The 15,473-nt window shown below is 46.2% G+C and overlaps 2 protein-coding genes across 7 annotated transcripts in view; both read right to left on the bottom strand.

The window, feature by feature from the left end:
* Positions 1-15,473, bottom strand: part of LOC144485677 (uncharacterized) — a 136,684-nt gene that overhangs the window by 3,578 nt on the left and 117,633 nt on the right. Inside the window, exons 1-3 of one of the 6 annotated variants that reach the window (XM_078203781.1) lie at positions 9,786-9,846; positions 3,916-6,350; positions 584-695 (exon numbers count right to left, since the gene is read on the bottom strand). The gene's annotated coding sequence lies outside the window, so the exon portion shown is untranslated. Of the gene's footprint in view, positions 1-583; positions 6,351-9,758; positions 9,853-15,473 lie in introns of those variants that run through there. The other 5 variants (XM_078203782.1, XM_078203783.1, XM_078203780.1 and 2 more) reach the window with 5 other exon arrangements.
* The window catches only part of LOC144485675 (uncharacterized), a 77,450-nt gene that overhangs the window by 55,131 nt on the left and 6,846 nt on the right, over positions 1-15,473 (bottom strand). The gene's annotated exons all lie outside the window — the stretch shown is intronic.

The raw sequence follows: 15,473 nt of genomic DNA, 5'->3' as shown, positions 1-15,473 counted from the left end.
ATGTGTACATGGATTGAGCTGCCAGAGAAAGTGGTTGAATGTTCAAACAGCAGGTTTAAACATTTAAAAAGCATTTGGATAAGTACATATCTCTCTAATCCTTTCCAATTCATGAGCCAAACACGGGCATTTGGGACTAGCTGGGAGGGCACCATGGTTGGCATGGATCAGTTGGGCCTAAGGGCCTGTTTCCGTGCTGTATTGCTCTATGACTCTATGTGCTGGCTGCATCAGCATCTACTGCCCATAACTCATTGCCCTTGAACTGAGTGGCTTGCATTGCTGGGGGATGTGGTAGATTTCCTTCTTTAAAGGACATTATTAAATCAGATGGATTTTTACAACAATTGTCATCAATGGACTTCCAATTCTAGATTTTTACTGAATTCAAATTTCAACATCTGCCACTGTGGGATTCGAACCCAGGGTTCACAGTGCATTGCCCTGGATCCCTGTATTACTAATCCAATAACACTATCACTGCACCATTGCCTGCCCATCCATGGTAAAGGAGTCACAGTAGCCCGAGATCCATGGAATCAGAGCATGCTCTAAATTTAACTTAATGCTCAGTAGCACTCACCCCAAAACCATTTCACTGTTTTCAACATTTTAAATCCGCTGGAGTCTACATCTGCAAAGATCTCAGAGAGATTGGTGTCCGGGAAAAATGTTGCAATCTTCAAATCTTGTCCCTGTAAATGAGGAAAGTTATAGGTGTAATTCAAGGTTAGAAATTCAAGACAGACAAACATTTCTTTTGGTCTGAGTTTGCTGTGTGTAAATCTTTCCCTTCTAATCCCCTGTAAAAGGAGTTTCCAAAATCCATCAGCATCTGTCCAGAACAGAAATTCCAAACATTCACTCCTCCTTTAACCTGGCACAGAATTACTTCAGCTGGGACAAAATTGCAGTGGAGGCAGTTCAGGGAAGATCCAGTTGGTTGATTCCTGAAATGAGGGGTTTTATCTTTCAGGTTGAGCAGCTTGGGCCTGTACTCTTTGGAGTTTAGAAGACTGAGAAGTAATCCTATTGAAATATCTGGGAATTTAAGGGCGGCATGGTGGCTAGCACTGCTGCCTCACAGCGCCAGGGTCCCAGGTTCAATTCCGGCCTTGGGTCACTGTCTGTGTGGAGTTTGCACATTTTCTGTGCACTGTCTGTGTGGGTTTCCTCCAGGTGCTCTGGTTTCCTCCCACAGTCCAAAGACTGTGGTTCGGTGGATTGGCTATGCTAAATTGACCCTCGTGTCAAATGCATGGGGTTGTGGGGATGGGGCTTGGGTGGGATTGTGGTCGGCACAGACTCGATGGGCCAAATGGCCTGCTTCTGCACTGTAGGGATTCTGTGATTCATATGATATAAGGTGCTTGACAAGGTAGATGCTGAGAGGATGTTTCCTCAGGTGTGGGAATCAAGTAAAAATAAAGGATCTCAAATTTAAGATGAAGATGAAGAGAGATCTTTTCTCTCAGCGGGTTGTTGATCTTTGGAACTCTGTCTTCACCAGTGAGGATTGGAGGCAGGTCATTGAATATATTCAAAGCTGAGGTTTTGATCCACAAGAGAGTTAAGGGTATGGACGGGCTGGGGGTAGCAAAGTAGACATGATCTTATTGAATGATGCAGCAGGCTCGATGGGCCGAATGACGGGCTCCTGTTTCGAATTCTTATTCCGATGTTCTTGGATAGCTGCGCATGCGCCCTGCTACCTATTGTCCCTCTGAAGATAGAGGTTCTGAACCAGCCCCCGAAACCACGCCCATTGTGACCCGTCACAGACAGCAGCGCATGTGCCCTCCTTCCCCGCTGAAACAAGATGGCGGCCGATAACCGGGGCCTGTTCCCGAGATAAAAGCCTGGGAGCTGTAAACCCGGGACCTGCAGGGTCTGATTCGGGCCGTGCAGCCTACAGCGGATGTTTGTGAAGCCTCCGCTCGCTCCCTCCCTACCCCAACTCCCGGCTCCACTTCTCCCGCAGCCCAGCCGACTCACCCGCTGAAAAAAGCGTCTCCCGCATTCAGGACTCTGAGCAGTGACACTGCGCATGCCCCAGATACAGCACTGCGCCTGCGCAATAGGCTCCTGTGGAATGACTATAGAACATAGAACATTACAGCGCAGTACAGGCCCTTCGGCCCTCAATGTTGCACCGACCTGTGAAACGAATCTAAACCCATCCAACCTACACTATTCCAATCTCATCCATATGTTTATCCAATGACCCTTTAAATGCCCTTCATGTTGACGAGTCCACTACTGTTGCAGGCAGGGCATTCCACACCCTTACTACTCTCTGAGTAAAGAACCTACCTCTGACATCTGATCTATATCTATCACCCCTCAATTTAAAGCTATGCCCCCTCGTGCTAGCCATCATCATCCGAGGAAAAAGGCTTACACTGTCCAACTTATCTAATCCTCTGATCATCTTGAATGCCTCTATTAAGTCACCTCTTAAACTTCTTCTCTCCAACGAAAAAAGCCTCAAGTCACTCAGCCTTTCCTCATAAGACCTTCCCACCATACCAGGCAACATCCTGGTAAATCTCCTCTGCACCCTTTCCAATGCTTCCACATCCTTCCTATAATGCGGCGACCAGAACTGTACGCAATAGTCCAAGTGCGGCCGCACCAGAGTTTTGTACAGCTGCAACATGACAGCATGGCTCCGAAACTCAATCCCTCTTCTAATAAAAGCTAACACACTGTACGCCTTCTTAGCAACCCTATCAATCTGGGTGCCAACTTTCAGGGATCTATGCACATGGACATCGAGATCTCTCTGCTCATCCACACTACCAAGTATCTTACCATTAGCCCAGTACTCTGTATTCCTGTTACTCCTTCCAAAGTGAATCACCTCACACTTTTCCACATCAAACTCCATTTGCCACCTCTCAGCCCAGCACTGCAGCTTATCTATGTCCCTCTGTAACCTGCAACATCCTTCCACACTGTCCTCAACTCCACCGACTTTAGTGTCATCCGCAAATTTACTAACCCATCCTTCTACGCCCTCATCCAGACCATTTATAAAAATGACAAACAAAAGTGGCCCCAAAACAGATCCTTGCGGTACACTAGTAACTGAACTCCAGGATGAACATTTCCCATCAACCACCACCCTCTGTCTTCTTACAGCTCGCCAATTTCTGATCCAAATCTCAAAATCACCCTCAATCCCATGCCTCTGTATTTTCTGCAATAGCCTAAAGTGGGGAACTTTATCAAATGCTTTACTTAAATCCATAAACACCACATCAACTGCTTTACCCTCATCCACCTCTTTGGTCACCTTCCCAAAGAACTCAATAAGGTTTGTGAAGCACGACCTTCCCTTCACAAAACCGTGCTGACTATCCCTAATCAAATTATTAATTTCGAGATGATTATAAATCCTATCTCTTCTAATCCTTTCCAAAACTTTGCCCACAACAGAAGTAAGGCTCACCAGTCTATAATTACCAGGGTTGTCTCTACTCCCCTTCTTGAACAAGGGGACAACATTTGCTATTCTCCAGTCTTCTGGCACTATTCCTGTAGACAATGACATAAAAATCAAAGCCAAAGGCTCTGCAATCTCCTCCCTAGCTTCCCAGCGAATGCTAGGATAAATCCCATCCGGCCCAGGGGACTTATCTATTTTCACACTTTCCAGAATTGCTAACACCTCCTCCTTATGAACCTCAATCCCGTCTAGTCCAATAGCCTGTATCTCAGTATTCTCTTCGACAACATTGTCTTTTTCCTGTGTGAATACTGACGAAAAATATTCATTTAGCGCCTCTCCTATCTCTTCAGACTCCACGCACAACTTCCCACTACTGTCCTTGACTGGCCCTAATCTTACCCTAGTCATTCTTTTATTCCTGACATACCTGTAGAAAGCGTTAGGATTTTCCTTGATCCTACCTGCCAAAGACTTCTCATGTCCCCTCCTGGCTCTTCTTCGCTCTCTCTTCAGCTCCTTCCTGGCGAACTTGTAACTCTCAAGCGCCCTTACTGAGCCTTCACGTCTCATCTTTACATAAGTCTCCTTCTTCCTCTTCACAAGAGATTCAACTTCTTTAGTAAACCACGGTTCCCCCGCTCGACCACTACCTCCTTGCCTGACAGGTACATACTTATCAAGGACACGCAGTAGCTGTTCATTGAACAAGCTCCACATTTCAATTGTGCCCATCCCCTACAGATTTCTTCCCCATCCTGTGCATCCTAAATCTCGCCTAATCGCATCATAATTTCCTTTCCCCCAGCTATAATACTTGCCCTGCGGTGTATACCTATCCCTTTCCATTGCTAAAGTAAACGTAACCGAATTGTGGTCACTATCACCAAAGTGTTCACCTACCTCCAAATCTAACACCTGGCCTGGTTCATTACCCAGTACCAAATCCAATGTGGCCTCGCCTCTTGTTGGTCTATCTACATACTGTGTCAGCAAACCCTCCTGCACACATTGGACAAAAACTGACCCATCTAAAGTACTCGAACTATAGCATTTCCAGTCAATATTTGTAAAGTTAAAGTCCCCCATAACAACTGCCCTGTTACTTTCGCTCCTATCCAGAATCATCTTTGCAATCTTTTCCTCTACATCTCTGGAACTTTTCGGAGACCTATAGAAAACTCCCATCAGGGTGACCTCTCCTTTCCTGTTTCTAACCTCAGCCCATACTACCTCAGTAGACGAGTCCTCATTAACATCCTTTCTGCCACCGTAATACTGTCCTTGACTAACAATGCCGCACCTCCTCCTCTTTTACCACCTTCCCTGATCTTACTGAAACATCTAAACCCCGGAACCTGCAACAACCATTCCTGTCCCTGCTCTATCCATGTCCCCGAAATGGCCACAACATCGAAGTCCCAGGTACCAGCCCATGCTGCAAGTTCACCCACGTTATTCCGGATGCTCCTGGCATTGAAGTAGACACACTTCAAAGCACCTTCCTGCCTGCCGGTACACTCCTGCGACCTTGAAATCTTATTCATCACCTCACCACTCACATCCTCCTGTACACTGGAGCAGAAATCCAGGTTCCCACCCCCCTGCCGAATTAGTTTAAACCCTCCCGAAGAGCATTAGCAAATTTCCCCCCCAGGATATTAGTACCCCTCTGGTCCAGGTGAAGACCATCCCGTTTGTAGAGGTCCCACCTACCCCAGAATGAGCGCCAATTATCCAGGTATCTAAATCCTTCCCTCCTGCACCATTCCTGTAGCCACGTGTTCAACTGCTCTCTCTCCCTATTCCTCTCCTCACTAGCACGTGGCACGGGTAACAAACCAGAGATAACAACTCTATTTGTTCTCGCTCTAAGCTTCCACCCTAACTCCCTGAATTTCTGCCTTATATCCCCATCTCTTTTCCTACCTATGTCATTGGTGCCTGTGTGGACCACAACTTGGGGCTGGTCCCCTTCCCCCTTAAGGATCTTGAAAACACGATCCGAGACATCAAAGACCCTGGTACCTGGGAGGCAACACACCAGCCGCGAGTCCCTCTCGCTCTCACAGAATCTCCGATCTGTCCCCCTAACTATGCAGTTCCCAATGACTAATGCTCTACTCCTCCCCCCCTTTCCCTTCTGAGCAACAGGGACAGACTCTGTGCCAGAGATCTGTACCCCATGGCTTACCCCTGGTAAGTTGCCCTCCCCAACAGTATCCAAAACGGTATACTTGTTATACAGAGGAACGGCCACAGGGGATCGCTGCACTGTCTGCTTCTTACCCTTTCTAACAGTCACCCAAGTATCCTCATTCCTAGGAGTATGAACCTCCCTGTAGCTTTTATCTATAACTGTCTCTGCCTCCCGAATGATCCTGAGTTCATCCAGTTCCAACTCCAGATCCCTAACATGGTCTTCAAGGAGCTGGAATTGGGTGCACTTCCTGCAGGTGTACTCAGCTGGGACACTAATGGTGTCCCTCACCTCACACATCCCACAGGAGGAACATTGCACTGCCTGCACTGACATCCCTGCTAACTTCCCGAACTAATAAACGAAAGAGAAAAGAAGAAAAAGAAAAAGAAAGCTCACCTGCTCTCACACCGAGTCTTTTTTTTTAGGTTAGAGGAGGAGGGAGGGTGGGAGACTCTATACACGTGTAGAGTCTCGGGTTACCTCCCCGTTCAAATTTAGTGGGCAAAAAAAAAAACGTCCCAGGTCTCCCTACGGCTGACTTCCAGTTTCCTGTTTCTCAGGAAAAAAACAACTCCGAAAAAAGTAAGTAAAAATAAATTCAGCTTATCTTATCTTCCAGTTCTGCCCTCCAAAAATCACTCCCCTCTCTGCCCGCTTCACCGGAAGAATAGGGCACGTTCACAACCGCAGGAGCACCTGGGAATTAACAGCGCCATTGTCAATCAAAGACATAATAGAAAATTATCTTGTGCAATTGAGATCAATTAATTTTTTAAAATACATTCCTCTGAATTTGTGCACTGCCATTCTCTATTTCTAAAATTGATTTAAACCAGTGCTCTCCTGTGGGAACACCCTGAGTTTTTAAAACATTTCTCACTGGTTTCCCCCCTCCCCCCGCTCTCCTGAAGGTGCTCATACTGATTGGGTAAATCCCCCAGAAACTGGTTTATTTCACTTTCTTTCTCCTGAGACTGAATATTCTGTTTTATGCAATGATACATCACAGATGGAAACCATTTGGCTCACGTTTCCATGCTGTAAACCTCTGTGACTTTATCCTGCCCAGCCGGGCTCTCTTTAAGATCGATCCAATTAATTCCACAGCCCTGCTGGCAGAGTCAGAACAATGTATATTTACTGCAGCAATGCAGGAGGTAAATAGAGAATGTTTTTAGTTGTATATTTCTCAGACACACTCACCCCTGGAAAGATCAATCGGCCGGTGTACCAAGCAAATATTAAGGTTCCACTTAAAATTAAAACAGAAGGTGCAGAAAAAAAGCAGCAGTTACCAGGGCCGAGTTTATGGCCAAAATGATGGTGCTGAGCTGCCTTTAGAAAATAACCAGCAATCCAACAAGTCACTCACAATATTGAATCAAACAAAATTGATCAAAGATTCAGATAAAGTATTCTGTTTTCCAACATGATGCTGTGATATTTTGTGATGGTTTCAATGTTCTCAAAACTACTTGGTGTAGTCCTGGTTTATTTTATACTCACTCCCACCCATCGCTGTCCATGAAGCACATTACCCCCACTCTGATTCTCCATCCCATCAGAGACAACTCAGTCACTGACTGGAAATTAGGGCTTTTAATGAGAGCTCTGACAACTGAGAATGCACCGTAGGCAGAATCAACCCGAGCTCACAAACCCCAGACAGTGAACATTATTCCCCCCCAGACCCGAATATAAAACAGTGAACATTATCCCCCCCAGACCCGAATATAAAACAGTGAACATTATGCCCCCCAGACCCGAATATAAAACAGTGAACATTCTCCCCCGCAAACCCGAATATAAAACAGTGAACATTATCCCCCCCAGACCCGAATATAAAACAGTGAACATTATCCCCCCCAGACCTGAATATAAAACAGTGAACATTATCCCCCCGAGACCCAAATATAAAACAGTGAACATTATCCCCCCCAGACCTGAATATAAAACAGTGAACATTCTCCCCCCAGACCTGAATATAAAACAGTGAACATTATCCCCCCCCAGACCCGAATATAAAAGTGAACATTATCCCCCCCCCCAGACCCGAATATAAAACAGTGAACATTATCCCCCCCCAGACCCGAATATAAAAGTGAACATTATCCCCCCCCCAGACCCGAATATAAAACAGTGAACATTATCCCCCCCAGACCCGAATATAAAACAGTGAATCTTATCCCCCCAGACCCGAATATAAAACAGCGAACATTATCCCCCAGACCCGAATATAAAACAGTGAACATTATCCCCCAGACCTGAATATAAAACAGTGAACATTATCCCCCCCCAGACCCGAATATAAAACAGTGAACATTATCCCCCCCAGACCCGAATATAAAACAGTGAACATTATCCCCCAGACCCGAATATAAAACAGTGAACATTATCCCCCAGACCCGAATATAAAACAGTGAACATTATCCCCCCCAGACCCGAATATAAAACAGTGAACATTATCCCCCAGACCCAAATATAAAACAGTGAACATTATCCCCCCCAGACCCGAATATAAAACAGTGAACATTATCCCCCCCCCCAGACCCGAATATAAAACAGTGAACATTATCCCCCAGACCCAAATATAAAACAGTGAACATTATCCCCCAGACCCGAATATAAAACAGTGAACATTCTCCCCCCCGGTCCCGAATATAAAACAGTGAACATTATCCCCCCCAGACCCGAATATAAAACAGTGAACATTATCCCCCCCAGACCCGAATATAAAACAGTGAACATTATCCCCCCCCAGACCCAAATATAAAACAGAAAACATTATCCCCCAGACCCGAATATAAAACAGTGAAGATTATCCCCCCCAGACCCGAATATAAAACAGTGAACATTATCCCCCCAGACCCGAATATAAAACAGCGAACATTATCCCCCAGACCCGAATATAAAACAGTGAACATTATCCCCCAGACCCGAATATAAAACAGTGAACATTATCCCCCCCCAGACCCGAATATAAAACAGTGAACATTATCCCCCCCAGACCCGAATATAAAACAGTGAACATTCTCCCCCCAGACCTGAATATAAAACAGTGAACATTATCCCCCCCCAGACCCGAATATAAAAGTGAACATTATCCCACCCCCAGACCCGAATATAAAACAGTGAACATTATCCCCCAGACCCAAATATAAAACAGTGAACATTATCCCCCCCAGACCCGAATATAAAACAGTGAACATTATCCCCCCAGACCCGAATATAAAACAGTGAACATTATCCCCCCCCAGACCCGAATATAAAACAGTGAACATTATCCCCCCAGACCCGAATATAAAACAGTGAACATTATCCCCCAGACCTGAATATAAAACAGTGAACATTATCCCCCCCAGACCCGAATATAAAACAGTGAACATTATCCCCCCCCAGACCCAAATATAAAACAGTGAACATTATCCCCCCCCAGACCCAAATATAAAACAGTGAACATTATCCCCCCCCAGACCCAAATATAAAACAGTGAACATTATCCCCCAGACCCGAATATAAAACAGTGAACATTATCCCCCAGACCCAAATATAAAACAGTGAACATTATCCCCCAGACCCGAATATAAAACAGTGAACATTCTCCCCCCCAGACCCGAATATAAAACAGTGAACATTATCCCCCCCAGACCCGAATATAAAACAGTGAACATTATCCCCCCCAGACCCAAATATAAAACAGTAAACATTATCCCCCAGACCCGAATATAAAACAGTGAAGATTATTGACCCAGACCCGAATATAAAACAGTGGAGGAAACCAGAACATCCGGAGGAAACCCACACAGACAGTCTTCTTTGTTCAGCGGGGAGCAGAGCGCATGCGCAGCAAGTGGGCGGAGCACAAGCGGCTGGTCCTCCAACCAATCAGACTGAATCGGGGCGGAGGGGGCTGAGCATGGAGCTCCCTCTGTCTGCGCGTGCGCTCGGCCGCACACTGTTAAGATGGCGATCGTTCACCCGGGCCTGAATCGGGGGGAAAAGCCCGAACAACCTTTCAACGGTTCAAATATCGAATCCGAGCTTCCTATTGGGGGCTTGCGGCTACACGGGACTTTTATGAAGCCTCCAAGTCCGCCCACCCACCGGCTCCATCACTCATTCCTGATTTACCCGGTGTTATCGCCCGGACTGAATATTTCCGCAACCGTCTCAATCCTCAGTGATCGGCACTGCGCATGCTCCAGATCCCCACAGTGCAACTCGCCCTTAGCCCCGCCCCTCATTCACTCCGATTGGTTGGAGGACCAGCCGCTCTCGCTCGGTCCTCCAGCCCCGCCCCCTCATTCATTCTGAATGTTTTGCCTTCTCCCAAAACCCAAGGCCATCTTTCCCAGAACTCCATATTTGAATTCTTCAATCAGGTTTCTGCCTTGCCACATTACTGAAACAGCTCTTATCAAAGTCCGCACTGACATCCTATGTGACTGCAACAAAAATGAACTTTCCCTTTTTATCCTCGACCTATTTGCAGCCTTTGGCAAGGTCGCCCACATCATTCTGCTCCATCCCTCTCCACTGTCGTCCAGCTGGGTGGGGCTACTCTCTTTTGGTTCTACATGGGCGGCACGGTGGCACAGTGGTTAGCACTGCCGTCTCAAGCACCAGGGACTCGGGTTCGATTCTGGGTCACTGTCTGTGTGGGTTTCCTCCGGATGTTCTGGTTTCCTCCACAGTTCAAAAGATGTACTGGTTCGCATTGACCATGCCAAATTCTCCCTCAGTGTACCCAAACAGGCGCAGGAATGTGGCGACTAGGGGATTTTCATAGTAACTTCATCGCAATGTTAATGTAAGCCTACTTGTGAAACTAATAAATAAACATTAAACTTTAAACCTATTCTTCTCTCTTCAATCAGAGTCAGAGAATCACTTATAGTATCTTCCCTTCCCATTCCCACACTTACCTCTGGTGTCTCCAGAGGCTTGGCCTCTTATTTCTTATCAACATATTCCCATCAGTGACAACATCTGAAAACAGTGTCAGTTTTCACATTTACTCTGTTAAAGAGACAATATAAATGTAGAGTGTTGTTATTGTCTGACAATGATAGATCAGGAATATCACAAACATTTTAAATGTTCATTCCACATTTCTATTTCTTCTCAAAGTCTCAGTTAGGAACAGATCCCAATTTAACACCAATCTCTGACTTGACATCACATTTCCAATATTCACCGTTGTTCTTCCTGACTCTAAACCCAGTTGTAAAGGAGTTTCTGTTCTCCCTCCAGGACCACTGAATCATGGAAGAGCGTGGCTGGGACACATTCCTTACACACCTCAGCTTACACAGCCACATGTTCAGTCCGGGATGTCACTAAAAGCAGCAATGACAAACTCCAAATTCTACAATCATTTGTGAACTCGCTGGTGTCTCAGAAGGTCGGATAACTGAATGAATCCCTTCTCACACTCAGAGCAGGTGAATGGCCTCTCTCCAGTATGAACTCGTTGGTGTGTCTGAAGAGTAGATGACTGAGCAAAGCTGTTCCGACACACAGAGCAGGTGAATGGCCTCTCCCCAGTGTGAACTCGCTGGTGTACCAGAAGGTCGGACAACTGACTGAATCCCTTCCCACACTCAGAGCAGGTAAATGGCCTCTCCCCAGTGTGAACTCGCTGATGTCTCAGAAGTTGGGATGACTGAATGAATCCTTACCACACACAGAGCAGAGGAATGGTCTCTCCCCAGTGTGAACTTGCTGATGTGTCAGAAGGTGGGATGACCGATTGAATCTCTTCCCACACACAGAGCAGAGGAACGGCCTCTCCCCAGTGTGGACAAGCTGATGTGCTACCAGATGCTTCTTGCTTTTAAACCTCTTCTCACAATCAGAGCATTTAAAAGGTCTCTGATCACTGTGTACAAGTTGATGGTCAGTGAGATGGGATGACTGAGTGAATCGCTTCCCACATACAGAGCAGGTGAATGGTGTCTCCCCAGTGTGACAATGATAACGTTTTCTCAGCTTTGGGTAATTGAAGCTCTTCCCACAGTCCCCACATTTCCACAGTTTCTCCATGATGCCAGTGTCCTTGTGACTCTCCAGATTGGACAATCAGTTGAAACCTTGTCCAAACTGTATGGTTTCTCCTTGCTGTGAATAATGTGATGTTTTATCAGGCTGTATAACTGGTTAAAGCTCTTTCCACAGTCAGTTCACTGGAACACTCTCACTCGGTGCTTTTCCAGTCAATTGTTTCAAAACTTTCAGTTTGAAATCCTCAGACAGAAACAGAGAAACATTTCTCATTCCACATTCAAAGGTTCACAATATTCAAGCGCTGATGAATCAAGTGAGTAGATGTTGGATGTCATGTTTGGTTTGATGTTCTTGTTTGGAATTCCTCCCTTTCTCATAGCCTGTAAAAGGAGTTTATAAAATGAATCCTCGTAAGTACAGGACAGAAATTCTAAATAGACAATTCTGATGCTGTGGAACATCTTTTCCTCGCTTGTTCACTTATGGGCTGAAGGACCTCTTTCTGTGCTGTGTGACTCTATGACAGCAAGTCCAGTTAGCCCCAAGACCTCAGTGCCTGCTCACCCACATTGATTCCCAGTCACAACAAAAGCAGAAACTGCTGGAAACTCTCAGCAGGTCTGACAGCATCTGTGGACAGAGAATAGAGCCAACTTTTCGAGTCAGGATGACCCTTCATCAGATTTCAGCATCTGCAGTACTTTGTCATGATTTCCAGTCAAGCGGAATCTTGATTTTGAAATTATCAGTCTTATATCCAAATACCAGACACATTGATAGCTGAAATAATTTCCCACAGACAGAACAGCTTCTTTACACATTCAAAGGTCAATGATCTTGATGAATCGACTGAATCTAGATACAATGTTTTGAATTGTGAATTCTCTCCTCCGAGTATCCTGTAAATACATTATTGTCAGTCCAGGTTAGCAATCCACCATTTTCGGTTTTTATTTCAGATTTCTAGAACTCACAGAATTTTGCTTTTAACATAGAAATGCATAAAGCTCTGTCCTGCTGCTGGTATTGCCCCCTATAAAGATGGCAGCGTCCTAGCTGGAACATTGCCCCTTATAAAGATGGCAGCGCCCTTGCCGGAACATTGCCCCTTATAAAGATGGCGGCCGGCGAGCCCGGCCCGACACCGAGAGAACAACCGTCTCGGTCCAAATGGGGGACCGTTAGATTTTTACTCGAACTTTGCGAGCCGAGTCTGGTGGTAATGAAATCTCTCCACCCACCGGCTCCGTTCCCCATCCACACTCGGTGTTTTATTTCACCCGTTGCGAAAGCCACACGACCGCCTCGCCCTTCCATCAAGCTGCAGCACCCGCACCGCGCATGCTCCAATCACAACCTAACAGTGCGCCTGCGCAGCAGCTCCCGCAGTGAATGCTGGGCAATGGCTCTGCCATTGGATTGTACCTTTGTGGACACAGATTGGAACAACAGGGACAAGACCATTCATCAGCAATTCACACACTGGTCATGTCTGCCATGTCCTTGGTTATTGGTCACATGTGGTCAGCACTGCTGCCTCACAGCGCCAGGGACCTGGGTTCAATTCCAGCCTCAGGTTACTGTGTGGAGTTTGCACATTCTCCCCGTGTCTGCGTGGGTTTCCTCCCACAGTCCAAAGATGTGCAGGTTAGGTGGATTAGCCATGATAAATTGCCCCTTTCATGTTGGGGCATGAGATTACAGGAATAGGGCCTGGATGGGATCGTTGTCAGTGCAGGCTTGATGGGCCGAATGGCCTCCTTCTGCACTATAGGGATTCTATGATTCTGTGTGTCAAATTTAGTGCTCTGAACATTGTATAATTAAAAAGTAAGCATGCAACCTATTTTGCCAACAGAAATCGAGTACAATGTTGGTAAATGTGAGGTCATCCATTTTGGTAGGAATAACAGCAAAATGGACTATTTTTTTTTATTGTCACATGTTTTAGCATACAATGAAAAGTATTGTTTCTTCTGCGCTATAAAGACAAAACATACCGTTCATAGAGAAGGAAATGAGAGAGCGCAGAATGCAGTGCCACAGCCACAGCTAGGGTGCAGAGAAAGACCAACCCAATGCAAGATAGGCCCACCCAAAAGTCCGACAGCAGCACGGGAAGAAGCTGCTCTCGAGTCGGTCGGCACGCGACCCCAAGACCTCTGCATCCCCCTCCCGATGGAAGAAGGTGAGAGAGAGAATGTCGGGGGTGCGCGGGGTCCCCAACCATGCATTTAAATGGTAATAAATTGCAGCATGCTGCTGCGCAAAGGGACCTGGGTGTCCTTGTGCATGAATCACAAAAAGATGGTTTGTCAGAGCCACCGGATGATAGTCATTAAGGCACGCTGCCCTGGCTTTTCTTTGGTATCGGGATGATGGTCCTCTTCTTGAAGCAGGTAGGGACCTTAGATTGTTGTAATGAGAGGTTGAACATGTCTGTGAATACCCTTGCCAGCTGGTCCACGCAGGACCTCAGTGTTCATTGGGGTACCCCGTCTGGGCCAGTTGCTTTCCATGGGTTGACTTTTGAGAAGGCTACTCTGATGTCTGCACTGGTGACCTAACATACAGAATCATTCGAGGCTTCTGGGATGGAGGGTGTGCTCTCGCTGACCTCTTGCTCACAACGGGCATAGAATGTGTTGAGCTCAGTGGGGAGGGGTGCATTGGAGCCGGTGATTTTACCTGCCTTAATCTCGTAGCCTTTTATGTCTTGCAGACCTTGCCATAGTCGACGGGAATCCATGTGGATAGCCTGGGATTCTAGCTTGATCCGGTACTGTCTTTTGGCATCTTTGATGGATCTTCATAGATCATATCTGGCTGTCTTGTATAGGTCAGTGTCGCCTGACATGAACGTCTCAGATCTAAACTTCAGCAGACAGTGGATATCCCTGTTCATCCATGGTTTCTGGTTGGGAAACACATGGATTTGCTTCTTTGGCACACAGTCTTCTACACGCTTACTAATGAGTCAGTTACTGTAGTGGAGGACTCATTCAGGCTGGTCACAGAGTTTTTAAATACTGACCAATCTACTGACTCTAAGCAGTCTAGTAGGAGATCATCCGATTCCTCAGACCAATATTGCACGACTTTCTTTGGCAGATTCTCCCATTTCAGTTTTTGCTTTTAAGCTGGGAGCAGGAGCACAGACTTGATTTTCCAAGGTGTGGGCTGGTGATAGAGCAGTAGGCATTTTTGATATTTGTATAGCAGTGGTCTAGGATGTTTGGGCCTCTGATGGAACAGGAGATGTGTTGCAGGTACCTTGGTAGAACACCCTTGAGCTTGGCCTGATTGAAGTTTCGGCTACGATGAACAAGGCCTCAGGACAAGGCCTCGTCTCAAGGCTATTTGTGGTGGTGTATATTTCATCCAATGCCGTCTTCACGCCTGCGTGGGGTGGGACGTAAACTGCTGTCAGGCTAACAGAGGTGAACTCCCATGGAAGGTAGTCAGGGTGGCATTTTAGCGTCGGGTATTCTAGGCCCGGGGATCCAATGTAATGATAATACAGTCAATATCTCGTGCACCATAACCAAAGTTTGGGTCTCATTTGATAGCGAGTGAGTCATGGTCTATTGATATAATATATTCCAATTCTGTTATTTGTCACTCTGCCACTTACTATTTGACAATAACATGCCTGATATTAAAATGTTACTGCATTTTACAACTGCAGGTCCTGGGGCTGATTGGAATCTGGTGTAACAATGATAATCACAAAGATCGGTTCCAGTGTCGCTGAGGTCATTTTGCCTGCAGGTAACCTGACATTAAGGGAGACAAGAGGCCCAACAAATATTT

This window comes from Mustelus asterias, unplaced genomic scaffold, assembly GCF_964213995.1.
Source record: "Mustelus asterias unplaced genomic scaffold, sMusAst1.hap1.1 HAP1_SCAFFOLD_210, whole genome shotgun sequence".
Classification (NCBI taxonomy): Eukaryota; Metazoa; Chordata; class Chondrichthyes; order Carcharhiniformes; family Triakidae; genus Mustelus; species Mustelus asterias.
The sequence above is the reverse complement of the archived record's forward strand: the minus strand, read 5'-3'. Positions and strand labels throughout refer to the sequence as shown.